This window comes from Micromys minutus (assembly GCF_963924665.1).
Source record: "Micromys minutus genome assembly, chromosome: 26".
NCBI classification, from domain to species: Eukaryota; Metazoa; Chordata; class Mammalia; order Rodentia; family Muridae; genus Micromys; species Micromys minutus.
Window position 1 is genome coordinate 4139688 of NC_137961.1, and position 8971 is coordinate 4148658.

Sequence of the window (8971 nt, forward strand, 5' to 3'; positions counted from 1 at the left end):
ATCTTCTGTGACATGTGATTTCATGTAACTATATAATTTACAGCAAAAGCAATCTGGTTTGGAGGCTAAATGGATTAAAACACTTTTTGATAATTGGGAGTGGGGAAAATTTTCAGAATATGGACTCTATTCTTCTTAAAATGGGGTACAATCCCGTGCCTGTGTGTCAGCACTACCTCATCTGGGTGCACCGTTTCGCCCTGAGAAAACAATACGCAGGATAAATAGACCTTTCTCTGGAGCCTCTGATTAATTTTCCAGGGCTTAGAAAGGTGTCTAATCATCAAGTTCCTTAAACAGTGGGGAATTATTCTGTTTTCGACACACACGGAATCTATTCTGAGGTCCAACATCCATGGTGACTTTACACCATATGCGTAGCAGACGGTCACCGCCATGAACTGCCACGGTGTTCCCTTGACAAGAGGACTCTATTTCTTCTGCCTGTTTCTGCCTCCTTCCAGTTAAGTGTGTGCAAATAAGGCAATGCCACTTTCCCCGGAGTCTCCATTTCCCTGTTCTATGCACAAAGACGGGCCTCTAGGTGCTATTTTGTTGGTGTGTCTGTCAGTCTGGTATGAGATTTGAATACATTTATACCTAGAGGGTTATGAACTTAATATCAGAGGCCAAACTGTTACCATTTGTATTAACCGCTGGCATGACAGGAAGTGATTTTGTAAGTTATTACCTGAAATATGATTATAACATCTGAGTATTATATGAACATCATCAAAATCATTGAAGTCTGGGTACAGCCTTCCTTAAAAACAGTTAGCTGCTAAATCACTGAGATAAAGTAGGCAGTCCCAAAGCAAACCTTTTTTTACATCCAACCACTGAGTTTTTAACTAGTTGGACACATTTTCAAGTTACATATGTAAGCATATTAAAATAGGGGTTTCATTTAATTGTTCTTTCAAAACTGTGCCCAGACTTTATTGGTATTCACATTAAAACTGTTGGTTTGGATAACTTCCAGATAGCTAAACTCATGGAGGTCCCTGGAAGGTGATATGCCTAGGGAGGGTGTGGATGCTCCTATTCCCATCTCCCGAGTCTCTCCATATGTATGTTTTTACCTACATCCTTTGTAACAGCCTTTATACTAAGCCAGTAAATATATATCAAGTTCTGTGGGCTGCCCAAGAACATTAGACAAAGTCAAAGAGGTTGTACGGATCACGAATTGCAGCTGGTACGGCAGAAGTCCAGCTAAAGCTTACTCTAGGGCTAGCCAAGAACCACTTCGGTGAGTGGGAGAGAGTTTTCCGGACGTCACCCTCAAACTATGGGACCTGCTGGTGTCTGCAGGTAGATAGTATCAGGATACAATTGTATTAGGGACCCCAGCAGGAATCTGCAGCCGCACAACGTCTTGCTTGCTGGGGATATAGGAAGACCTTCCTTCATCTGGTGCCAGAAGTGATCTGCAATGTGAATTAGAGTAGAATGCACTGAGTTTGCTTTTTTCTCCTTACTAGGTGCAAACAGAGTCTCTTAAAAGACTGTGGCAGAAGCAGGGTAAGGAGGCTGAGATGAGCTCTCAGCACACCCGCCACCATCTGTATGAACACCGGGAAGCACGTACCTTCTCTCATCCCATTCTCCCTCTGTAGAGCAGTGTTGGTGTCTGATCTGCATGTGGAGACCAAGGGAAGCTGATATTTATGTCTTCCCTCTCTGTGATGAATGGTCTGCAAAAACGCTTACAGGTGTCCTTGCGTTTTGCATAATAATTCAGAGGTAAATGATAATAAGGACATCCACACACTTACATAGGAAACGTGAAAATGTAGAAAAGCATGCAACTAGTTAAACACTCAATGGCTGAGCATAAAAACCAAAACTTGTTGTTTTGTGATCCTCTGGCTCGTCCCAGAAGTTTAGCACTTTGACATTGACCTTGATGATTAAATTCTCCCTTCCACCCCGTCTCCTGCCTCTCTGCCTGGAAAGTGAATTCAGCATCACATCCTGTGTGGGGCTGTGCTCCCAGTGCATGATGGGTCTTAAGTGTGTGCTAAGAGGTCCTGCACTCTGTTATCCAAACCTGCACTTTTCGCTGCCTAAGATTTGTGGACTATTTGGATTAATAGAGAGCTGGTGTCACCATGAGTGCTGGAACGTGTCCTTATTCCAGCACACAGGTGGCAGAGACAGCTGGATCTTGGTGAGACACTTTTCTATATAGCAAATTGTCGGTCAGCGAGGGCTACATAGTGAGATCCTATTTCAGAGAGAGATAGAGAGGCAGAGAGACAGAGAGACAGACAGACAGAGAGAGAGAGAGAGTGAGAGAGACAGACAGAGAGACACACACAGAGAGAGAGACACACACACAGAGAGAGATTAACAACTTTTAAAATAGGATAGATTGCAAAAATTGTTGGTACTTCTGTGACAAACCACAATGATATGAGATGAAGAATGAAGCTTTAGAAATTGTACATTTGCTTTTCTAGTTGAAAAATGTAGCCAGTCTTGGGCACACAATTTTGTGTTGTAAAACTTAGGCCACCTGACCTGACAGACATCAAAACTAGTATCTTTACGTACCCACAAATGGATATTTAGTGGAATTAGTAGAAGACACTAATCTACACCTTAAATATTGTTCCCTAGGTTTACAATAAACTTGATTTGGGATCTTCTTGTAGATGGGAAAGATACTGGTCTCTTGGTTTCATGTAGTGAATTTAAAGCAGTTACTAGTCAAACCAATTGTTCTTTTTGCTTCATACCCAACATGCCATTTTTACATTGCTCTTACCTGGCTGTGTGCTCTGAGTCTTTGTGTGTAGTGTGTGAGTGTAGAGGTGTGTATGGGTGTACACATGAGTAGAGGTCACTGTGAAAACCGAAACTGTCACCTCGAGGCACAGGAAATTGTAAGGTCCTTAAAGTGGGTGCTGGGAACGAAACCCAAGCCCTTTGCAGTAGCAATAAGCACTCTTAATGACTGAGCCATCTCCCTGTCACAGGCACAACCACTGTGAGGAAGACATTTTCTGGTTTTCATACCTAATAGTATGAAACTTTAGAAATCTGAATGACCTATATATTTCTATGTGATTAAAAAATTGATAAGCAATTTGCTCAAACGTTTATGTGTAGCTGAGCCAGAGTGGTGAATGCTTTTAATCCCAGCACTTGGGAGGCAGAGGCAGGTGGATCTCTATGAGTTCAAGGCTGTCACATCTGAAGACACAGACATGACAAAGTTGCTTGGAGAGGAATGTGCTCTCCCTGTCTGTCCTAAGACACTGGTGTGTGTAATGAGGCAGAAGGAACACTGTTTTGTTTTTGTTGTTGTTGTTGTTGTTGTTGTTTGGTTTGTTTGTTTGTTGTTCTTGTTGCTGGGTTTTTCTAAGGTGTGTTAATTACTTTCTTTTTAAATTTTATTTTACTTATTATTGAATATTTTATTTATTTACATGTTAAATATCATCCCCTTTCCCGGTTTCTCCTCCAGAAACCTCTTGGAAAACCCCCTATCCCACCCCCTCCCTCTGCTTCCTATGAGGTTCTCCCACACACACACACCTACTCTCAACCTCCCACACTGGCATTCCCCTACACTGAGAAAATGAGCCTTCACAGAACCAAGGGCTTTTTTCTCTACTGATGCCCGACAAGGCCATCCTCTGCTACATGTGCAGCTGGAGCCATGGGTCCCTCCATGTGTGCTCTTTGGTTGGTGGTTTAATCCCTGGGAGTCTCTGGGGAGTCTGGTTGGTTCATATTGTTTTTCCTTCCTATGGGGTTGCAACCCCCTTCAGCTCCTTCAGTCATTCATCTAACTCTTCCACTAGGGCTCCCACGCTCAGGCCAATGGTTGGCTGTGAGCATCCTCATCTGCATTGGTAAGGCTCTGGTAGAGACTTTCAGGAGACAACTATAGCAGGCTCATGTCAGCAAGCACTTCTTGGCATCCACAATAGTGTCTGGGTTTGGTGGCTGTATATGGGTTGGATCCCCAGGTGGGAAAGTCTCTGGATGGCTTTTCCTTCAGTCTCTGCCCCACACTTTGTTTTTGTATTTCATCTCTTGAGTATTTTGTTCCTCCTTCTAAAAAGGACTGAAACAGCCACACATTGGTCTTTCTTCTTCTTGAGCTTTATGTGGTTCATGAATTGTATCTTGGCTATTCCAAGCTTTTGGGCTAATATCCACTCTCTTTTGTGACTGGGTTACCTCACTCAGGATATTTTCTAGTTCCATCCATTTGCCTAAGAATTTCATGAAGTTGTAGTTTTTAATAGCTGAGTAGTTCTCCATTGTGTGAATGTTCCACATTTTCTCTATCTATTCTTCTGTTGAAGAACATCTGGGTTCTTTCCAGCTTCTGGCTATTATAAATAAGGCTGCTATTAACATAGTGGAACAAATGTCCTTGTTAAATGTTGTAGCAGTGTTTGGGCATATGCCTAAAAGTGTCATAGCTGGATCCTCAGGTAGTACTATGTCCATTTTTTCTGAGGAACCACCAGACTGATTTTCAGAGTGGTTGTACCAGCTTGCAATCCCAGCAACAGTGGAGGAGTGTTCCTCTTTCTCCACGTCTTTGCCAGCATCTGCTGTCACCTTTTTGATCTTAGTCATCCTGACTGGTGTGAGGTGGAAGCTCAGGATGGTTTTGATTTGCATTTCTCTGATTACTAAGGATGTTGAACATTTCTTTGGGTTCTCCTTGGACATTCAGTATTTCATCGTTGAGAATTCTTTGTTTAGATCTGTACCCCATTATTTAATGGAAGGAACCTCTATTAAACAGCTGAGCTGCAGGCACTGAGTCTGCTGTTAGAATTATATTAAAGATCTTATTTGACATTGACAAAGAAACTAATGCAGTGGGAATACTGAGTGTAGATTCTCCCCTTCCCGTCTTGTGTATGTTTTAGTGACAACACCCACTGCCTGCAGAGTCTTGACAGTTTTCTTCTCTAATTTTAAGTGGCTTTATTTTCTTTGGGTCTAACACTGACCAAGCACAAGCCCATGTGTGTGATTCTCTAGTGCCAGATAGGACACTTTTCACTCGTTCACTCTTTATCTTTAAAAGAAATAAGCAGAATGAATGGTTTGAAGATTATTTGGTTCAAAAATGAACTAAGATTCTTCACTTTATTAGGGGATTCTTTTGATCAATAATTAAATCTGTAGTTTAAGGATTACCAAATGATACAGAACACCGTTGGCAAAAATGGAGAAAAAAAGTAAATGTAAACTTTAAAGAATCATACAAAAATATTAAAGTGAAACCATTTTCAAGTTTTTGAAACCATTAGGAATATTTCTGTGTGCCACTTTTCCATGATAGAGCATCAGCTGACCTTGGGGTATTCGACACGAGCAGAAGCCATTCGCTTAGAGAGATAAAGTTAACTAAATGTTTCTAACAAGGAAACATTTTAGGGCAAGAAACATGCCCTATTCATTTTCTATCTCGAGAGCCTCAGAGAACAGCAGTTCTAATGTATGATACTCAGTAATATTTCCCAAGCAGTGTGTGGATGATTTAATGAACGTGCGATTAAGTTTCTACACGGAGAGAGTTTCCAGCACTTTGCTCGAGAAATGGCAGAATTCTCTCTCTAAACAGAAAAATGTTTCCCTCTTCACATGAAGAATGAAAACGCCACACTCCTGTTCATTCTTGACAACATCGAAGCATGGCCTTTTGGGTCACTTATTTATGTAGGGTCACTTTCCAGCTGTGTTTCTCCCTGTCACCTGGGAAACATTTGTCTTTGTGTGCTCCTAAATTCTCTTAGATGATTCATGTTGAATTTCAGGCCCACCACCTTAAAAAAACATAGAAACAAACACTCCCCAAGGTGCCCAAGTTCAGGCAGTTCCAACGCACCATATAAATGGGCCATAAACCAGATGTCGTGGAGTCAGGAATAAATAGCCTCTTAAACAACAGAGTGGCCAACAAAATTGAGATTCCATTATTACATGATTTTCTGCAAAGCCAACGTTTGCCAAGCTTGGTCTTTATTTTTCAAGCTAGGAAGAAAAAAAAGAAAAATAAAAGAAAAAAAAAAAAGAAAGAAACCTGCTTTGCACATGTTCTTTCAGTAGAGAAATGTTTAATACTCTGCTGTGTCACCAAGTCCCCGTGAACTAATTTATGCTAAAGACATTACTACATCAATACAACACAGCTGAACCTCCAACCAACCTTCTTCTGTTTGCTTTCCATATCTCTAATGAGGCTCTCTGCTGTAATGTCCCCACAATTCTTGGTTCGTTTCTTGGGAGATGGAAAATATGTGCATATATAAACTATGCTGTTTTTGTTAGGTCAGAGGACAGGCCCCGCTCTGACAGTCTACATGTCACTACACTACTCAAATGACATGTTCATTTCTTCAGTTTCAAGTCATCTTGTTTTGACATCTTTGTCCACTTGAGGAAATGATTTCCCCTCTGCCCTAGACCTCCAGAAAAATCGCTTGCTTCCACCCACTCTTCCTCCCTCGGCTCTTTCTCTCCCCTTACTCCAAGACATCAGAAAACACACTTTATGGCTATTTGTTTCTTTTAAGTTTAATTGATTTGTTGATGGTTGAGCATGCTGGGCTCAGATGCTCCTCCATGCTGAGGCGCTGATGAAGTTTTCCTGCATTTCCCCAGAAAAGTCCCAAATGCTGGAAACCTGAAGTAGTTGTTAATGTTTGGTTATGTATTTGATGTCTATAGTCTGATGCCAGTTAGAAGATGATGGGTTTCAATTTAACTTTTTCTAACTAGAAATTGTAGAGAAAAAGGCAATGTAGGCACAGAGAAGAATTAGGCAAAGTTCAGACCATTTGAATCATATTTATTGGATCAAATTGTAATTTCTTAGGTATCGACAATTTAGGTTTTATCAATATCAATATATTGTTGAAAGACAAGAAGGTAGGTGATACCCAAGCCTTGCTTGCTTTCTGTACTGCTTAAATTTATGCTAACACCCTAACTCAATACCTCAGATCAACTTACCTGACTAGAAGTTGTGTTTTTGTGTTTGTCTTACCTGAGTAGAAGTTGTGTTTTTGTGTGCTTGTATTTTCGGTGAGCCCAGTTGGACATCACTGTTTTCTATTTAACAGGAGGGACTTTGGACATACACACATTCAATGCTAGAAAAAAATATGAAAAGTTATAGTCATATATCTACAAACCAAGGAATGCCGAGGATTCTCAGAAGATACTGGGGCCCGGGGAAAGGCAGGACCATGTGATCTTTCATCACCTTGACACAGAAACAACCACCCAAACACCTTTACCCCAGCTTCAAGCCTGAAGAACTGAGACAAGAAGTTTCTGGCACTTATGTCCATGGACCTTATTTTTCTCATTCTAAACTTCCAGTGAATGAAGTTTGAACACTTGGGTCAATGATTTTAATGCCTTTGTTCTGTATTAGGTCTTCTCTAAATGTATGTACTTGGTCAGAACCTCAAAGACTCCTAGAGTAAAATCCCTGAGAGAAGATCAAAGATACAGTCAGTAGAAATTCCCTGTCAAAGCGAAGTGACTTTGCTTTGTTGACCATAGGTCCTGTTTATAGCTGAGGCAACAGCTTCAAGATGATGTTCCTATCTTATTTGGAGGGAAACATGCCCTTCTTTTGGTTGTTCACAGAAGCCGCATGGAAGTGACTTCAAAGTTGATTGTGTATCAGTTTCATCTGGGGAATTAAACAAAACAAAATCCCCACACAATTGCAGGCTGCACCCAGATCAATAAAGGAGAATCACTGGGGTGAGCTCCAGCCATCCCTCCTTTCCTAAATGTCCATGTGGTTGCAATGTGTGTACTAAGGTCTGAGAGCTTTAAGTTTTGGTTTAAGAAAGAAAAGTTAGAGCAAAGACTAACTGCTAATTAACATTCAAAGATCAGATATTTCCACATGACCCGATAAATCAACCACATACACCTCAAATCTTCCTGAGTTCATGTTCCTTTCTTTGTTCTCCATTTCTGTCTTTATTCAAACAGGCTTTTGCTTTCTCTGACTCCATTCCACCCTTTACCACTTATAATCATTTCTGCTTACTTAGTTTTATTTTTTTAAAGTAAATTCTCTTATATCAACTTAACTGTTTGCAAAAGTATGTAACTTAATTTGTGCACATGAAGCACAGCTTTGAGACCTATCTTCTGAAAATTATTTTAGTTCAGACTTTTAACGTTTATTTAAGGCATCCCATTTATAAACTCAAGATGCTTTGACACATAGGTCTTGCATGTTCATCTCTGTCTCCAGACTTCCCTTTCCTATATCCCGATGGTATTTCAGAATACTATCAAGTCTAACACCCAGCTCAGAGCTAAAGGACTCTAATGTCAGAGATGTATATCAAAATGAGCAGCTAAAAAGCCTTCTATGTATGGATGGTCCATCTCTGAGAAACCTTCACCATTTCCTGCAGAGTGTGGTGGCAGAAGTGAGAAGGTGGCGAGAGAGAGAGAGAGAGAGAGAGAGAGAGAGAGAGAGAGAGAGAGAGACAGAGACAGAGACACAGAGATGAGAGAGACAGATACATAGAGACAGAGAGAGGAGGAGGAGAAGGAGGAGGAAGATGAAGAAGAATGAGGAGGAGGAGGAGGAGGAGAAGAAGAAGGAGAAGAAGAAGAACACACAACACAACACAACAAAACCCCTTACCATACCTGTCACTCCGAGGATGCAGTAAAGGAGAGCAATAGAGCAATGGCTTTTCCTAGCAATGATGGGACTTCAAAAGGTGCCAAGAATAAAGACTGGAAAAGATGGCTCAACAGTTAGCAGTTCTTACTGCTTTTGCAGAGGACCCAAGTTGAGATTCCAGCACCTATGTTGGGTGACTCACACTACCTCTAGTTTCAGCTCTGGTGATCTTGTGCTTTCTTCAGACTGCAATGGGCATTTGCTTTCATGTGTTCATACCCATATATACACACATTATACATACATACATCATACATACAC